This window comes from Mercurialis annua, linkage group LG3, assembly GCF_937616625.2.
Source record: "Mercurialis annua linkage group LG3, ddMerAnnu1.2, whole genome shotgun sequence".
Taxonomy (NCBI): domain Eukaryota; kingdom Viridiplantae; phylum Streptophyta; class Magnoliopsida; order Malpighiales; family Euphorbiaceae; genus Mercurialis; species Mercurialis annua.
The window spans coordinates 21,254,303-21,275,064 of record NC_065572.1 but is presented as its reverse complement, the minus strand read 5'-3'; positions in this window follow the sequence as shown (position 1 = coordinate 21,275,064).

The window sequence follows — 20,762 nt, the reverse complement described above, 5'->3', positions numbered from 1 at the left end:
ACTTTCAATTCAAAATGAAAATTCGCAAATTAAAATAAAAATCAGTAATCAATAGGTAATATTTAACTTAAGGAATAAATTGGTTTAAAAGTAAAAGAATAAGTGACCACATTTGCCATTTAGTCACCACTTTCTGTTATAAACAAATAAGTCCAATTAAAACATTATTTTGAAACAATTATTTCCAAGGTGGAAATACCCATAACAACTTGACTTCTCCTTTGAACTAAGCCCAGCCCGCCAAACACATAAACAATACCATCTTCAACAAATTTAAACAAAAGAGAATACAGAGCCAACACCGAACACAGGTTTTAAAACGATAACAATTTCATAACTAAAATTTAAATTCCACTTACGATGAGACAATCTCAACCGAAAGCATAAACAATTAACAACCCAAAACTGAAACTAATATCATTTAAGTAACAAATCATGGCCAAAGAAATTAAGGATTCGGCGGAACAATACAAAATAGTGGTAGTTAATAATAAATAAAGACGTTGAGACGACGGCGACGATAGCGAAGTGATTTACGTACCGATCGGCAAAAACAAAGATGAGAATCGTAGAAGCACGTGTCTATTACAACTAGGACGAAACAGATTCAAATATAACACTAAAACGAAAGAGAACGATTCAATATACGGAGGTGTTGATTATAAGCAAACTGAAATTATTAAGTACAAAGACTTACCGATAACACCAGAGTTTTGAAGGATGAATGACACAAGGAATTTCAGAGATTTTGGAGTAAGAAGGACGACTAGGGTTTGATTAACGTATGATGAAATATTAGGGTAAAACAACGGTTTTAATCCAACAAAATAAGAGGAAAAAAAAGGTATTGCAGAGTAAGGCTAAAGCTACTAAATTGATGAAACTAATATAAGGCTTAATGAATTTGGCCTTGGGCCATTTAATACGTGAAATTTTAATAAAAAAATTGCATGGGTTTTTATGCATGGGCTATTTTCTTTTTATTTTTAAATAAACATTATGCATGGGCCAAAATTTAATAATACAAACCGAACATGAATCGAACTACGACTGAATCAACGAACGACTCAAATAATATTAAGTAAAAATATATTACTTAAACTCGACGTAATGCAAAATTTAAAATTTAAAAAAAAAATTCGAAAATACGGGATATTACATTCTCCCCAACTTATTAAAAATCCGTCCTCGAATTTACAACAAAACCAAAATCAAATAAAAACAATTATAGCACACATAAAATCACACGTAATTCAAAATACAGAGTAACGCTCCTTAACGAAACGAAAGAGAACAATTACGCATAACAATTTCCGATTCCACAAATCACCTTACGGTTAGGAGATAATTCAACGGAAACTAAATAAAAACTGCTTAGTTCAACCTAAGCAAAAACACCACCGCAATCTCAATAGATTAAACCAAACTCTTACCCAAGTGTAATCCTACCATAATGACGACTTAGGAGAGTCAAAGCAAAACGAACATAATTTAACAGAAAATACGCTGAAAATAAATGGGTGTTACATCCTCCTTAACCTAAATAAATACGACCCTGAATTTAAAACTGATATGAAAACTCGAAAGATCACCACACGTAAACGGGAAAAATTCTAAGCTCAACAATTTGGTATCTCAGACGACTTCTCAAACATCATGTACAAACGGGTTAGAAATTATTTCCAACCGGAAAATAACCAACACGTTAAACGAGGAGAAAAAAAATTCAAAAAAATAAACTCAACTATCAAAGACTATCAAAATGAACACTACAAGTGTAAAGTCAAACCCAGAATTCAAACTTACTAAGTCAAACTCCAATGCTACAAACTGAAAATCTACAAACACTCTCCATTGAAAAAAAATCTTACATTTCTTAACGTCTATATCCATATATCTCTTATAATGGTCACAACACTAGATACCTCATATGAGAAAACTTAACAGCAAATCTAAATGTCATCCTGATTAAATATGCTCTCACAAATAACGGCTGAAAACTAAACACGTTTTAAATCGTTACGGTTCGACCAATCTAAAGAATACATAATTCAAACATCTAATAACAAAAAATTTCATCCTCCAATTTTAAATTACTAACACCTCGAATCCGACCAAAGATCATTTAGATCAAATACAAAAATATTATAGAAAATGCTTTTCGAAACCACAAAATATATAATAATACCATCCGCCTTTAATTTGAAATTACTAACGTCATCAGTTTAATTTCATTTTTAACCAAAAATAATTAACTCGTTGAAAAATTCTTCTAGTTTCGTAAACGCACCCATATAATAAAATAGTCTCATTTTGAAATCATAACCAAACCTTACTTTCACAAAAAAAAATCACGATTTTATAAAATCGTTTATTTAGAAGAATCTTTAAAATCCACTTTTAGTCAAAACTGACAAAATTTCACCTCTTTGTCAACAAAATAAAGTTTTGCAAATAAGAAGCTCTTCGTTTATAAAATATTCCCATACTAGTACCAATATTTTTTAAATAAAATCGAATTGTAAAAGCAAAATTCCTTTTAAGTCTTTTAGTGTAAATTAACACGCAGAGCCTAACCAATTTCCTCAAAACAAAAATTCTCAAATTATATATTCTAAGCTGACGCAATTCTTTAATCCGAACTCAATATTTTTCCCGCACTTACCACAACTAAACCTCGAGTGCAACCTTATAACCATAGCTCTTATTTATCAAATACGGATACTCCATCAATATAAAACAAACCCTTACATTGCAATTTCTCTTAAATCACCACCGTCATCACAGAGTATTTGTCTAGTTTCCAACCAAGTAAAAATTTTAAAACCGTTTGAAATTTAATAACCTTTTAAACACCGTTTTCACAATATAACGCACGAGTTTATAACACAACATTTTTTCTTAAAAAATCTTACTGATAAAATTTATTTTTACATAATTGTGCACCAGGGTGATGACAGCTCTCATCCCGTAAGAGTTGCATTCAACCTTAATCATTTAATGTCGTGATAAATGTATTAAATGCATGTATCAATTATTTTTTTCTCATTTAATTAGTGATCATACTCAATGCTCAATGCAGTTTTCTATTCGTGGCATTTCAAATGTTTGGCTTAAATTGCTAAAAATGGGAAACGCTTGGATTTGTTTCATAACGTTTGTAAACGTTTGGCTTAAATTGTTAAAAAGGTGAAACGCTTGGATTTGTTTCGTAAAGTTAGTAAACATTTGGCTTCAATTGCTAATAAGTTGAAACGCTTGGATTTGTTTCGTAACGTTTGTAAACTTTTGTCTTATATTGCTAAAAAGGGGGAACGTTTGGATTTGTTTCGTAGCGTTTGTAAACGTTTGGCTTAAATCTCTAAAAAGGTGAAACGTTTAGCTTAAATCGCTAAAAAGGTGAAACATTTAGCGATTTAAGAAAAATATTAACAAACAGTTTGAAACAAATCTAAACGTTTCACTTTTATAGCGATTTAAGCCAAACGTTTACAAATGTTACGAAACAAATCCAAACGTTTTCCTTTTTTGCGATTTAAGCCAAACGTTTACAAACGTTATGAAACAAAACCAGACGTTTAAAACGTTAAGAAATAAAACCAAATGTTTCATATTTTTAGCGATTTATGCCAAACCTATACAAACGTTACGAAATAAAACCAAGCGTTTCACCTTTTTAGCAATTTAAGCCAAACGTTTACAAACGTTATGAAACAAATCCAAGCGTCTCAACAGTTTAGCAATCTAAGCCAAACGTTTACAACCGTTTTGAAACAAATCCAAGTGTTTCACCTTTTTAGTAATTTAACAAAACGTTTGCAAACGTTACAAAACAAATTCAAGAGTTTCACCTTTTTAGGAATTTAAGCCAAATGTTTACAAAAGTTACGAAACAAATCCAAACGTTTCACCTTTTTAGCGATTTAAACCCAACGTTTACAAACGTTATGAAACAAAACCAAACGTTTCGTCTTTTTATCAATTTAAGCCAAACATTTACAAACGTTACGAAACAAATCCAAATGTTTCCCCATTTTAGCGATTTTAGCCAAACGTTTAAAACGTTAAGAAACAAATCCAAACGTTTCACCTTTTTAGCGATTTATGCCAAACGTTTACAAACGTTACGAATACAATCGTTTAACCTTTTTAGCGATTGAAGCCAAACGTTTACAAACGTTACGAAACAAATCCAAACGTTTCCCACTTTTAGCAATATATGTCAAACGTTTACAAACGGTAAGAAACAAAAACCAAGCGTTTCACCTTTTTAGCAATTTAAGCCAAACATTTACAAACGTAACGAAACAAATCCAAGCATTTCAGTTTTTTGGCAATTTAAGCCAAACGTTAACAAATGCTACGAAACAAATACAAGCGTTTCACCTTTTAAGCAATTTAAGCCAAACGTTTCCAAACGTTTACAAACATTATAAAACAAATCCAAATGTTTCATCTTTTTGGCGATTAAAGCCAAACGTTGACAAACTGTAAGAAACAAATCCAAATGTTTCACCTTTTTAGCAATTTAAGTCAAACGTTTATAAACGCTAAGAAACAAATCCAAGTGTTTCAGCTTTTTAGCAATTTAAGCCAAACGTTTACAAACGTTACGAAAAAATCCAAACATTTCCCATTTTTAGCAATTTAAGCCAAACGTTTTCAAAGGTTATGAAACAAATCCAAACATTTCACCTTTTTAGCAATTTAAGCCAAACGTTTAATAACGTGACGAAACAAATCCAAGGGTTTCACCTTTTTTTCAATTTAAGCCAAACGTTTACAAATGTAACCAAACTAATTCAAGAGTTTCACCTTTTTAGCAATTTAAGCCGAACGTTTACAAACGTTACGAAACAAATAAAAATGTTTCACCTTTTTAGCGATATAAACGGAACGTTTACAAACGTTATGAAACAAAACCAAATGTTTCACCTTTTTAGAGATTTTAGCCCAACGTTGACAAACATTACGAAACAAAACCAAGCGTTTCACCTTTTTAGCAATATAAGCCAAACGTTTACAAACGTAACCAAACTAATCCAAGCATTTCACCTTTTTAACAATTTAAGCGAAACGTTTACAAACGTTTGAAACAAATCCAAGCATTTCACCTTTTTAGCAATTTATACCAAATGTTTACAAACGTTACAAAACAAATCCAAACGTTTCACCTTTTTAGCGATTTTAGCCAAACGTTTACAAACGGTACGAAAAAAATTGAAATGTTTCACCTTTTTAGCGATTTAAGCCAAACTTTTATAAATGCTACGAAACAAATTCAAACGTTTTACCTTTTCAGCAATTTAAGTCAAACTACAAATGTTACAAAACAAATCCTAGCGTTTCTCCTTTTTAGCAATTTAATCCTAATGTTTACAAACATTATGACACAAATCAAAGCGTTTCACCTTTTTAGCAATTTAAGTCAAACGTTTACAAAGGTTACTGTACAAATTAAAACGTTTCACCTTTTTAGCGATTTAAGCCAAACATTTACAAACGATACATAACTAATACAAACGTTTCACCTTTTTAGCGATTTAAGCCAAATGTTTACAAACGTTACGAAACAAAACCAAACATTTAAAACGTTACGAAAGAAATGCAAATGTTTCACATTTTTAGCGATTTAAGCTAAACCTTTACAAACGTTACGAAACAAAACCAAGCGTTTCACCTTTTTAGCAATATAAGCCAAACGTTTACAAACGTTACGAAACAAATCCAAGCGTTTCAACTTTTTAGCAGTTTAAGCCAAACGTTTGCAAATGTTCCGAAACAAATTCAAGCGTTTCACCTTTTTAGTAATTTAAGTAAAACGTATACAAACGTTACGAAACAAATCCAAGTGTTTCACCTTTTTACCAATTTAAGCCAAACGTTTACAAACGTTACGAAACAAATCAAAACGTTTACCAATTTTAGCGATTTAAGTCAAATGTTTAAAACATTACGAAACAAATCCAAACATTTCACCTTTTTAGCGATTTATACCAAACGTATACAAACTTTACGAAACAAATCCAAATATTTCACCTTTTTAGCGATTGAAGCCAAACATTTACAAACGTTACGAAATAAATCCAAACGTTTCCCCTTTTAAGCGATTGAAGCCAAACATTTACAAACGTTACGAAACAAATCCAAACGTTTCACCTTTTTAGCGATTGAAGCCAAACGTTTACAAACGTTACGAAACAAATCCAAACGTTTAACCATTTTAGCGATTGAAGCCAAACATTTACAAACGTTACGAAACAAATCCAAACGTTATCACCTTTTTAGCGATTAAAACCAGACATTTACAAACGTTACGAAAAAAATCCAAACGTTTCACCTTAATAGCGATTTAAGCCACACGTTTACAAACGTTACGAAACAAATCCAAACGTTTAACCTTTTTAGCGATTTAAGCCAAGGGTTTACAAACATTACGAAACAAATCCAAACGTTTAACCTTTTTAGCAATTTAAGCCAAACGTTTACAAAGGTCATGAAACAAATCCAAATGTATTACCTTTTTAGCAATTTAAACCAAACATTTACAACCGTTACGAAACAAATCCAAGCGTTTCACCTTTTTTGCAATTTAAGCCAAAGTTTACAAACGTTGCGAAACAAATCCAAGCGTTTCACCTTTTTAGTAATTTAAGCCAAACGTTTACAAACGCTACGAAACAAATCCAAGCGTTTCACCTTTTTAGTAATTTAAGCCAAACGTTACGAAAAAAATCCAGACATTTCCGCTTTTTAGAGATTTAAGCCAAACGTTTATAAACGCTACGAAACAAATCCAAACGTTTAACCTTTTTAGAAATTTAAGCCAAACGTTTACAAACGTTACGAATTAAATCCAAGCGTTGCACCTTTTTAGCAATTTAAGCCAAACGTTTCCAAACATTACAACACAAATCCAAGCATTAAATCGTTTTAGAAATTAATGCCAAAAGTTTAGAAACATTACGAATCAAATAAAAGTGTTTCACCTTTTTAGCAATATAAGCCAAACGTTTAGAAATGTTACGAATTAAATCCAAATGTTTCACTTTTTAGCGATTTAAGCCAAACATTTACAAACGATACGAAACAAATCCTAAGGTTTCACCTTTTTAGCGATTTAAGCCAAACGTTTACAAACGTTATGAAACAAATACAAACAATTCACCTTTTTAGCGATTTAAGCAAAACGTTTACAAACGTAACCAAACTAATCCAAGCGTTTCACCTTTTTAGCAATTAAAGCGAAATGTTTACAAACGTTACGAAACAAATCCAGGCACTTCACCTTTTTAGCAATTTAAGCCAAACGTTTACAAACGTTACGAAACAAATCCAAATGTTTCACCATTTTAGCGATATTAGCCAAACGTTTCACCTTTTTAGCAATTTAAGCCAAACTTTTATAAATGCTACGAAACAAATTAAAACGTTTCACCTTTTTAGCAATTTAAGTCAAACGTTTACAAATGTTACAAAACAAATCCTAGCGTTTCTCCCTTTTAGCAATTTAATCCAAACGTTTACAAATGTTACGACACAAATCAAAGTGTTTCACCTTTTTAGCAATTTAAGCCAAACGTTTACAAAGGTTACTGAAAAAATCAAAACGTTTCACCTTTTTGGCGATTTAAGCCAAACATTTACAAACGATACGTAACAAATCCAAACGTTTCACCTTTTTAGCGATTTAAGCCAAATGTTTACAAACGTTACGAAACAAAACCAAACATTTAAAACCTTACGAAACAAATCCAAATGTTTCACATTTTTAGCGATTTAAGCCAAACAGTTACAAACGTTACGAAACAAAACCAAGCGTTTCACTTTTTTAGCAATATAAGCCAAACGTTTACAAACGTTACGAAATAAATCCAAGCGTTTCACCTTTATAGCAATTTAAGCAAAACGTTTACAAATGTTCCGAAACAAATTTAAGCGTTTCACCTTTTTAGTAATTTAAGTAAAACGTATACTAATGTTACGAAACAAATCCAAGTGTTTCACCTTTTTACCAATTTAAGCCAATCGTTTACAAACGTTAAGAAACAAATCAAAACGTTTCACCTTTTTAGCGATTTAAGCCGAACATTTACAAAATTTACGAAACAAATACAAACATTTCACCTTTTTAGCAATTTATTCCAAATGCTTACAAACGTTACGAAACAAATCCAAACATTTACCTATTTGAGCGATTTAAGTCAAACGTTTAAAACATTACGAAACAAATCTAAACATTTCACCTTTTTAGCGATTTATGCCAAAAGTATTCAAACGTTACGAAACAAATCCAAATATTTCACCTTTTTAGTGATTGAAGCCAAACATTTACAAACGTTACGAAACAAATCCAAACGTTTCACCTTTTTAGCGATTGAAGCCAAATATTTACAAACGTTACGAAACAAATCCAAACGTTTCACCATTTTAGCGATTGAAGCGAAACGTTTACAAACGTTACGAAACAAATCCAAACATTTAACCTTTTTAGCGATTTAAGCCAAATGTTTACAAACTTTGCGAAACAAATCCAAACGTTTAACCTTTTTAGCGATATAAGACAAACGTTTACAAAGGTCATGAAACAAATCCAAATATTTTACCTTTTCCGCAATTTAATCCAAACGTTTACAAACGTTATGAAACAAATCCAAGCGTTTCACTTTATTTGCAATTTAAGCCAATGTTTACAAACGTTGCGAAACAAATCCAAGCGTTTCACCTTTTTTAGCAATTTAAGCCAAACGTTTACAAACGTTACGAAAAAAATCCAAACGTTTCCCCTTTTTAGTGATTTAAGCCAAACGTTAACAAACGTTACGAAATAAAACCAAACGTTTCCCCTTTTTAGCGATTTAAGCCAAACGTTTATAAACGCTATGAAACAAATCCAAACGTTTAACCTTTTTAGAAATTTAAGCCAAACGTTTACAAACGTTATGAATTAAATCTAAGCGTTGCACATTTTTAGCAATTTAAGGCAAACGTTTACAAACATTACAATACAAATCCAAGCATTAAATCTTTATCGAAATTAATGCCAAACGTTTACAAACGTTATAAAACAAATAAAAGCGTACCTTTTTAGCAATATAAGCCAAACGTTTACAAAGGTTACGAAACAAATCCAAAAGTTTCACTTTTTAGCGATTTAAGCCAAACGTTTACAAACGATACGAAACAAATCTAAACGTTTCACCTTTTTAGCGATTTAAGCCAAACGTTTACAAACGTTACGAAACAAATACAAATGATTCACCTTTTTAGCGATTTAAGCCAAACGTTTACAAACATTACGAAACAAATCAAAATGTTTTGCCTTAGTAGCGATTTAAGTCAAACGTTTACAAACGCTACGAAACAAATTCAAACGTTTCATGTTTTTAGCGATTTAAGCCAAACGTTTACAAACGTCACGAAACAAAACCACACGTTTCACATTTTCAGTGATTTAAGCCAAACCTTTATAAACGTTTCGAAAGAAAACCAAGCAATTCACCTTTTTAGCAATTTAAACCAAACATTTACAAACGTTACGAAACAAATCGAAGTGTTTAACCTTTTTAGCAATTTAAGCCAAACGATTAAAAACGTTCCGAAACAAATCCCAGCGTTTCACCTTTTTGGTAAATTAAGCCAAACGTTTACAAATGTTGCAAAACAAATCCAAGCGTTTCACCTTTTCAAACGTTTACAAACGTTACGAAAGAAATCCAAACGTTTTACCTTTTTAGTGATTTATACTAAAACGTTTACGAACGATACGAAACAAATCCAAACGTTTCACCTTTTTAGCGATTTAAGCCAAACGTTTACAAACGTTACGAAACAAATCCAAACGTTTCTCCTTTTTAGCGATTTAAGCCAAACGTTTACAAAGGTTATGAAACAAATCCAAATGCTTCACCTTTTTAGAAATTATAAGCCAAACATTTACAAACGTTACGAAACAAATCCAAACGTTTAACCATTTTAGCGATTGAAGCCAAATATTTACAAACGTTACGAAACAAATCCAAACGTTATCACCTTTTTAGCGATTGAAGCCAAACATTTACAAACGTTACGAAACAAATCCAAACGTTTCACCTTTTTAGCGATTTAAGCCAAACGTTTACAAACGTTACGAAACAAATCCAAACGTTTAACCTTTTTAGCGATTTAAGACAAGCGTTTACAAACATTACGAAACAAATCCAAACGTTTAACCTTTTTAGCAATTTAAGCCAAACGTTTACAAACGCTATGAAAGAAATCCAAACGTTTCACCTTTTTGCGATTTAAGCCGAACGTTTACAAACGATACGAAACAAATCCAAACGTTTCAACTTTTTAGAAATTTAAGCCAAACGTTTACAAACGTTACGAAACAAATCCAAACGTTTCCGCTTTTTAGCGATTTAAGCCAAACGTTTACAAATGTTACAAAACAAAACCAAACGTTTAAAACATTACAAAACAAATCCAAACGTTTCACTTTTTTAGCGATTTAACATAAACATTCACAAACATTACGAAACAAAACCAATCGTTTAAAAACGTTACGAAACAAATCCGAATGTTTCCCCTTTTTAGCAATTTTAGCCAAACATTTACAAATGTTACGGAACAAATCCAAAGGTATCCCCTTTTTAGCGATTTAAGCCGAACATTTACAAACATTACGAAACAAAACCTAACATTTCACCTTTTTAGCTATTTAAGCCTAACGTTTACAAACGTTACGAAATAAAACCAAACGTTTCACCTTTTTAGAAATTTAAGCCAAACGTTTACAAACATTACGAATTAAATCCAAACGTTTCTTCTTTTTAGCAATATATGCCAAAAGTTTACAAACGTTACGAAACAAATCAAAGCGTTTCACCTTTTTAGCAATATAAGCCAAACGTTTACAAAGGTTACTAAACAAATCCAAATATTTCACTTTTTAACGATTTAAGCCAAACTTTCACAAACGATACGAAACAAATCGAAACGTTTCACCTGTTTAGCGATTTAAGCCAAAGTTTACAAAGGTTAAGAAACAAATCCAAATGTTTTACCTTTTTAGAAATTTAAGCCAAACGTTTACAAACGTTACGAAACAAATCCAAACGTTTCGCCCTTTTAGCGATTTATACTGAAACGTTTACAAACGATACGAAACAAATCCAAACGTTTCACCTTTTTAGCGATTTAAGCCAAAAATTTACAAGCGTTACGAAACAAAACCAAACATTTCTCCTTTTTAAAAAATTTAAGCCTAACGTTTACAAACGTTACGAAACAAAACCAAACATTTCCCCTTTTTTAGAAATTTAAGCCAAACATTTACAAACGTTACAAAACAAATCCAAGCATTTCACAATTTTAGCAATTTAAGCCAAACATTTACAAATGTTACGAAACAAATCCAAGCGTTTTACCTTGTAAGTAATTTAAGCCAAACATTTACAAACGTTACGAAATAAATCCAAGCGTTTTACCTTTTTAGCAATTTAAGCAAAACGTTTAATAACGTTCCGAAACAAATCCAAGCGTTTCACCTTTATAGTAATTTAAGCCAAACGTTTACAAACGTTGCAAAACAACTCCAAGCGTTTCACCTTTTCAGCAATATAAGCCAAACATTTACAAACGCTACGAAAAAAATCCAAACGTTTCTTCTTTTTAGCGATTTAAGCCAAACGTTTACAAATGTTACGAAACAAAACCAGACGTTTAAAACGTTACAAAACAAATTCAAACGTTTCACATTTTTAGCGATTTAACCCAAACGTTTAACAATATTACGAAACAAAACCAATCGTTTACAAACGTTACGAAAAAAATCAAAATGTTTCCCCTTTTTAGCAATTTTAGCCAAACATTTACAAACGTTACGGAACAAATCCAAAGGTATCCCCTTTTTAGCGATTTAAGCCGAACGTCTACAAACGTTACGAAACAAAACCAATCATTTACAAACGTTACGAAACAAAACCAAACATTTCATCTTTTTAGCTATTTAAGCCTAACGTTTACAAACGTTACGAAACAAAACCAAATGTTTCACCTTTTAAGCGATTTAAGCCGAACGTTTACAGAGATTACAAAACAAATCCAGACGTTTCACCTTTTTATCGATTTAAGCCAAATGTTTACAAACTCTACGAAATAAATCCAAGTGTTTCACCTTTTTAGCAATTTAGGCCAAACGTTTACAAACGTTACAAAACGAATCCAAACGTTTCACCTTTTTAGTGATTGAAGCCAAACGTTAACGAACGTTACAAAACAAATCCAAACGTTTCGAAACAAATCCAAACGTTTAAAACGTTATAAAAAAATCCAAACGTTTCACATTTTTAGCAATTTAAGCCAAACGTTTACAAACATTACGAAACAAATCCAAGCGTTTCACCTTTTTAGCTATTAAGCCAAACGTTTACAAAGGTTACGAAACAAATACAAGCCAAACGTTTAAAAACATTACGAAAACGTTACACCTTTTTAGCGATTTTAGTAAAACGTGTATAAACGCCACGAAACAATAACAAAAGTTTCACATTTCTAACGATTTAAGCCAAACATTTACAAACGTTACGAAACAAAACCAAACGTTTCACCTTTTTAGCGATATAAGCGAAACGTTTACAAACTTTCAAAACAAATCCAGACGTTTCACCTTTTTAGCGACTTAAGCAAAACGTTTACAAACGTTACGAAACAAATCCAAACGTTTCACCTTTTTAGCAATTTAAGCCAAACCTTTACAAACGTTACGAAACAAATACCAATGTTTCACCTTTTTAGCGATTGAAGCCAAACGTTTACAAACATTACGAAACAAATCCAAACGTTTCACCTATTTAGGGATTTCAGCCAAACGTTTACAAACGTTACAAAACAAATCCAAGCGTTTCAGTTTTTTAGCAATTTAAGCCAAACGCTTACAGATGTTACGAAAAGAAACCAAACGTTTCACATTTTTAGCGATTTAAGCCAAACGTTTAGAAACGTAACGAAACAAAACCAAACATTTCACATTTTCAGCGATTTAAGCCAAACCTTTACAAATGTTACGGATCAAAACCAAGAAATTCACCTTTTTAGCAATTTAAGCCAAACATTTACAAACGTTACGAAACAAATCCAAGCGTTTTACCTTTTTAGCAATTTAAGCCAAACGTTTAAAAACGTTCCGAAATAAATCCAAGAGTTTCACCTTTTTAGTAATTTAAGCCAAACATTTACAAACGTTATGAAACGAATCCAAGAGTTTCACATTTTTAGCAATTTAAGCCAAACGCTTACAGACGTTACGAAAAGAAACCAAACGTTTCACATTTTTTAGCGATTTAAGCTAAACGTTACGAAACAAAACCAAACGTTTCCCATTTTCAGCGATTTAAGCCAAACCTTTACAAACGTTACGAAACAAAACCAAACATTTCACCTTTTTAGGTATTTAAGCCGAACGTTTACAAACGTTACGAAACAAATCCAAACGTTTACCCATTTTAGCGATATAAGCCTAACGTTTAAAACGTTACGAAACAAATCTAAATATTACACCTTTTTAGCGATTGAAGCCAAATATTTACAAACGTTTCGAAACAAATCCAAACATTTCAACTTTTTAATGAATGAAGTCAAACGTTTACAAATGCTACGAAACAAATCCAAATGTTTCCTCTTTTTAGCGATTTAAGCCAAACATTTACAAATGTTACGAAACAAATCCAAACGTTTCCCCTTTTTAGCGATTTAAGCCAAACGTTTACAAAGGTTAAGAAACAAATCCAAACGTTTCACCTTTTTAGCAATTTAAGTCAAACGTTTACAAACTTTACGAAACACATCCAAGCGTTTCACCTTTTTAGCAATTTAAGCCAAATGTTTACAAACGTTACCAAACAAATCCAAGCGTTTCACCTTTTAGAAATTTAAGCCAAACGTTTACAAACGTTACGAAACAAATACAAACGTTTCAACTTTTTAGCAATTTAAGCCAAACGTTTACAAGCGTTAAGAAACAAATCAAAACGTCTCCGCTTTTTAGAGATTTAAGCCAAACGTTTACAAATGTTACGAAACAAAACCAAACGTTTCACATTTTTAGCGATTTAACCCAAACGTTTACAAACATTACGAAACAAAATCAATCGTTTACAAACGTTACGAAAAAAATTCGAATGTTTCCCCTTTTTAGCAATTTTAGCCAAACCTTTACAAACGTTACGGAACAAATCCAAAGGTATCCCCTTTTTAGCGATTTAAGCTGAACGTTTACAAACATTACGGAACAAAACCAAACATTTCACCTTCTTAGCTATATAAGCCTAACGTTTACAAACGTTACGAAACAAAACCAAACGTTTCACCTTTTTAGAAATTTAGGCCAAACGTTTACAAATGTTACGAATTAAATCCAAGCGTTTCTCCTTTTTTGCAATATAAGCCAAACGTTTACAAACGTTACGAAACAAATCAAAGCGTTTCACCTTTTTAGCAATATAAGCCAAACGTTTACAAAGGTTACGAAACAAATCCAAATGTTTCACTTTTGTAGCGATTTAAGACAAACGTTTGCAAACGATACGAAACAAATCCAAACATTTCACCTGTTTAGCGATTTAAGCCAGACGTTTACAAAGGAAAAGAAACAAATCCAAATGTATTACCTTTTCAACAATTTAAGCCAAACGTTTACAAACATTACGAAACAAATCGAAACGTTTCACCTTTTTAGCAATTTAAGCCAAACGTTTACAGAAGTTACCAAACAAATCCAAGCGTTTCACCTTTTTAGCGATTTAAGCCAAACGTTTACACACGTTACGAAACTAATCCAAATGTTTCACCTTTTTAGCGATTTATACTAAAACGTTTACAAACGATACGAAACAAATCCAAACGTTTCACCTTTTTAGCGATTTAAGCCAAACGTTTACAAATGTTACGAAACAAATCCAAACGTTTCTCCTTTTTAGCGATTTAAGCCAAACGTTTACAAAGGTTATGAAACAAATCCAAACGTTTCACCTTTTTAGCAATTTAAGTCAAACGTTTACAAACTTTACGAAACACATCCAAGCGTTTCACCTTTTTAGCAATTTAAGCCAAATGTTTACAAACGTTACCAAACAAATCCAAGCGTTTCACCTTTTAGAAATTTAAGCCAAACGTTTACAAACGTTACGAAACAAATACAAACGTTTCAACTTTTTAGCAATTTAAGCCAAACGTTTACAAGCGTTAAGAAACAAATCAAAACGTCTCCGCTTTTTAGAGATTTAAGCCAAACGTTTACAAATGTTACGAAACAAAACCAAACGTTTAAAACGTTACAAAACAAATCCAAACGTTTCACATTTTTAGCGATTTAACCCAAACGTTTACAAACATTACGAAACAAAATCAATCGTTTACAAACGTTACGAAAAAAATTCGAATGTTTCCCCTTTTTAGCAATTTTAGCCAAACCTTTACAAACGTTACGGAACAAATCCAAAGGTATCCCCTTTTTAGCGATTTAAGCTGAACGTTTACAAACTTTACGGAACAAAACCAAACATTTCACCTTCTTAGCTATATAAGCCTAACGTTTACAAACGTTACGAAACAAAACCAAACGTTTCACCTTTTTAGAAATTTAGGCCAAACGTTTACAAATGTTACGAATTAAATCCAAGCGTTTCTCCTTTTTTGCAATATAAGCCAAACGTTTACAAACGTTACGAAACAAATCAAAGCGTTTCACCTTTTTAGCAATATAAGCCAAACGTTTACAAAGGTTACGAAACAAATCCAAATGTTTCACTTTTGTAGCGATTTAAGACAAACGTTTGCAAACGATACGAAACAAATCCAAACATTTCACCTGTTTAGCGATTTAAGCCAGACGTTTACAAAGGAAAAGAAACAAATCCAAATGTATTACCTTTTCAGCAATTTAAGCCAAACGTTTACAAACATTACGAAACAAATCGAAACGTTTCACCTTTTTAGCAATTTAAGCCAAACGTTTACAGAAGTTACCAAACAAATCCAAGCGTTTCACCTTTTTAGCGATTTAAGCCAAACGTTTACACACGTTACGAAACTAATCCAAATGTTTCACCTTTTTAGCGATTTATACTAAAACGTTTACAAACGATACGAAACAAATCCAAACGTTTCACCTTTTTAGCGATTTAAGCCAAACGTTTACAAATGTTACGAAACAAATCCAAACGTTTCTCCTTTTTAGCGATTTAAGCCAAACGTTTACAAAGGTTATGAAACAAATCCAAATGCTTCACCTCTTTAGAAATTTAAGCCAAACATTTACCGACATTACGAAACAAATCCAAGCGTTTCACCTTTTTAGCAATTTAAGCGAAACGTTTACAAATGTTTCGAAACAAATTTAAGCGTTTCCCCTTTTTAGTAATTTAAGCCAAACGTTTACAAATGTTACGAAAGAAATCCAAGCGTTTCACCTTTTTAGCAATATAAGCCAAACATTTACAAACGCTATGAAAGAAATCCAATCGTTTCACCTTTTAGCGATTTAAACCGAACTTTTACAAACGATACGAAACAAATCCAAACGTTTCAACTTTTTAGCAATTTAAGCCAAACGTTAACAAACGTTACGAAACAAATCCAAATGTTTTCGCTTTTTAGCAATTTAAGCCAAATGTTTACAAATGTTACGAAACAAATCAAAGCATTTCACCTTTTTAGCAATATAAGCCAAACGTTTACAAAGGTTACGAAACAAATACAAATGTTTCACCTGTTTAGCGATTTATGCCAAACGTTTACAAACGATGCGAAAAAAATCCAAACGTTTCACCTGTTCGGCGATTTAAGTCAAACGTTTACAAACGTTACGAAACAAATATAAACGATTCACCTTTTTAGCAATTTAAGCCAAGCGTTTAGAAATGTTACGAAACAAATCAAAACGTTTTGCCTTTATAGCGATTTAAGCCAAACGTTTATAAACGTTACGAAATAAAATTTAAACATTTCACGTTTTTAGTGATTTAAGCCAAACGTTTACAAACGTTACAAAACAAAACCAAACGTTTCCCATTTTCAGCGATTTAAGCCAAACCTTTACAAACGTTACGAAACAAAACCAAGTTATTCACCTTTTTAGCAATTTAAACCAAACATTTACAAACGTTACGAAACAAATCCAAGCGTTTTACCTTTTTAGCAATTTAAGCCAAACGTTTAAAAACGTTCCGAAATAAATCCAAGAGTTTCACCTTTTTAGTGATTTAAGCCAAACGTTTCCAAACGTTATGAAACAAATCCAAGTGTTTCACCTTTTCAGCAATATAAGCCAAATGTTTACAAACGCTACGAAAGAATTCGAAATGTTTCACCTTTTTAGCGATTTAAGTTGAACGTTTCACAAACGTTACAAAACAAAACCAAACATTTCACCTTTTTAGGTATTTAAGCCGAACGTTTACAAACGTTACGAAACAAATCCAAACGTTTACCCATTTTAGCGATATAAGCCTAACGTTTAAAACGTTACGAAACAAACCCAAATATTACACCTTTTTAGCGATTTATGCCAAACGTTTACAAACGTTCCAAAATAAATCCAAACATTTCATCTTTTTAGAGATTGAAGTCAAACGTTTACAAACGTTACGAAATAAATCCAAACGTTTCCCCTTTTTAGCGATTTAAGCCAAACATTTACAAATGTTACGAAACAAATCCAAACATTTCACCTTTTTAGCGATTTAAGCCAAACGTTTACAAAGGTTAAGAAACAAATCCAAACGTTTCACCTTTTTAGCAATTTAAGTCAAACGTTTACAAACGTTACGAAACAAATCCAAGTGTTTCACCTTTTTAGCAATTTAAGTCAAATGTTTACAAACGTTACGAAACAAATCCAAGCATTTCACCTTTTAGCAATTTAAGCCAAACGTTTACAAACGTTACGAAACAAATCCAAATGTTTCACCTTTTTAGAGATTTATACTAAAACATTTTCAAACGTTACGAAACAAATCCAAACGTTTCACCTTTTTAGCGATTTAAGCCAAATGTTTACAAACGTTACGAAACAAATCCAAACGTTTCCCCTTTTTAGCAATTTAAGCCATACGTTTACAAAGGTTATGAAACAAATCCAAATGCTTCACCTTCTTAGCAATTTAAGCCAAACGTTTACAAACGTTACGAAGCAAATCCAAGCGTTTCACCTTTTTAGAAATTTAAGCCAAACGTTTAAAAATGTTCCGAAATAAACCCAAGCGTTTCACCTTTTTAGTAATTTAAGCCAAACGTTTACAAACGTTACGAAACAAATCCAAGAGTTTCACCTTTTTAGCAAGATAAGCAAAACATTTACAAATGCTATGAAAAAAATCCAAGCGTTTCACCTTTTAAGCTATTTAAGACGAACGTTTACAAACGATACGAAACAAATCCAAACGTTTCAACTTTTTAGTAATTTAAGCCAAACGTTTACAAACGTTACGAAACAAAACCAAATGTTTCACCTTTTTAGCTATTTAAGCCTAATGTTTACAAACGTTACGAAACAAAACCAAAAGTTTCACCTTTTTAGCGATTTAAGCCGAACGTTTACAAACGGTACGAAACAAATCCAAACGTTTGACCTTTTTAGCGATTTAAGCCTAACGTTTAAAAACGTTAAGAAACAAAACCAAACGTTTCACCTTTTTATCGATTTAAGCCAAATGTTTAAAAACGGTGCTTAACAAATCCAAGCGTTTGACCTTTTTAGCAATTTAAACCAATCACTTACAAATATTACGAAACAAAACCAAATGTTTCACCTTTTTAGAGTTTTAAGCCAAATGTTTACAAACGTTACAAAACAAATCCAAATGTTTCACTTTTTTAGCGAATTAAGCCAAACGTTTACAAACGTTAAGAAACAAATCCATATGTTTCACCTTTTTAGCAATTTAAATCCAAACATTTCACCTCTTTAGCGATTTAATCCAAACGTTTACAAACGTTTCACCCTTTTTAGCGATTTATGCCAAACGTTTCACCTTTTTAGCGATTTAAGCCAAACGTTTACAAACGTTACGAAACAAATCCAAAATTTTCACCTTTTTAGCGATTTGAGCCAAACGTTAAGAAACTAATCCAAACATTTAAAATGTTACGAAACCATTTTTAGCAATTTAAGCCAAACGTTTACAAACATTACGAAATAAATCCAAACGTTTCGCCTTTTCAGCGATTTAATACAAACGTTATAAAACAAATCCAAATGTTTTACCTTTTTAGCGTTATAAGCCAAATGTTTACAAACGTTACGAAACAAAACCAAACGTTTCCTGTTTCTAGCGATTTAAGCCAAACTTTTACAAACATTGAGAAACTAATTCAAATGTTTCACCTTTTTAGCGATTAAAGCCAAACGTTTACAAAGGTTAAGAAACAAATCCAAATGTTTCACCTTTTTAGCAATTTAAGCCAAACGTTTACAAACGTTACGAAACAAATCCAAACGTTTCCCCTTTTTAGCGATTTAAGCCAAACGTATAAAATGTTACAAAGCAAAACAAAACGTTTGAAATGTTACGAATAAAATCAAAATGTTTCAAACGTTACGAAACAAATCCAAGTATTACACCTTTTTAGCGATTTATGCCAAACGTTTACAAACGTTACGAAACAAATCCAAACATTTCACCTTTTTAGAGATTGAAGTCAAACGTTTACAAACGTTACGAAACAAATCCAAACGTTTCCCCTTTTTAGCGATTTAAGCCAAACATTTACAAATGTTACGAAACAAATCCAAACGTTTCACCTTTTTAGCGATTTAAGCCAAACGTTTACAAAGGTTAAGAAACAAATCCAAACGTTTCACCTTTTTAGCCATTTAAGTCAAACGTTTACAAACGTTACAGAACAAAACCAAACGTTTCACATTTTTAGCAATTTAAACCAAATGTTTTCAAAAGTTACGAAACAAATCTAAGTGTTTCACAATTGAGCAATTTAAGCCAAACATTATGAAATGTTACGAAACAAATCCAAACGTTTTCCCTTTTAGCGATTTATACTAAAACGTTTACAAACGATATGAAACAAATCCAAACGTTTCACCTTATTAGCGATTGAAGCCAAACGTTTACAAACGTTACGAAATAAATCCAAACATTTCTCCTTTTTAGCGATTAAAGCCAAACATTTACAAAGGTTATGAAACAAATCAAAGCGTTTCACCTTTTAAGCAATTTAAGCCAAACATTTATAAACGTTACGAAACAAATCCAAGCGTTTCACCTTTTAAGCAATTTAAGCCAAACATTTACAAATGTTCTGAAACAAATCCATGCGTTTCAGCTTTTTAGTAATTTAAGCCAAATGTTTACAAACGTTACGAAAAAAATCCAAGTGTTTCACATTTTTAGCAATATAAGCCGAACGTTTGAAAACGCTACGAAAGAAATCCAAACGTTTCACCTTTTTAGCGATTTAAGCCGAACGTTTACAAACATTACGAAACAAACCCAATCGTTTACAAACGTTACGAAACAAAACCAAACGTCTCACATTTTTAGCTATTTAAGCCGAACGTTTACAAACGCTACGAAACAAAACCAATCGTTTCACGTTTTTAGAGATTTGAGCCAAATGTTTACAAACGCTACGAAACAAATCCAAGAGTTTAACCTTTTTAGCAATTTGGGTCCCAACGTTTCACCTCTTTAGCGATTTAAGCCAAACGTTTACAAATGTTTCACCTTTTTAGCAATTTATAACAAACGTTTCACTTTTTTTAG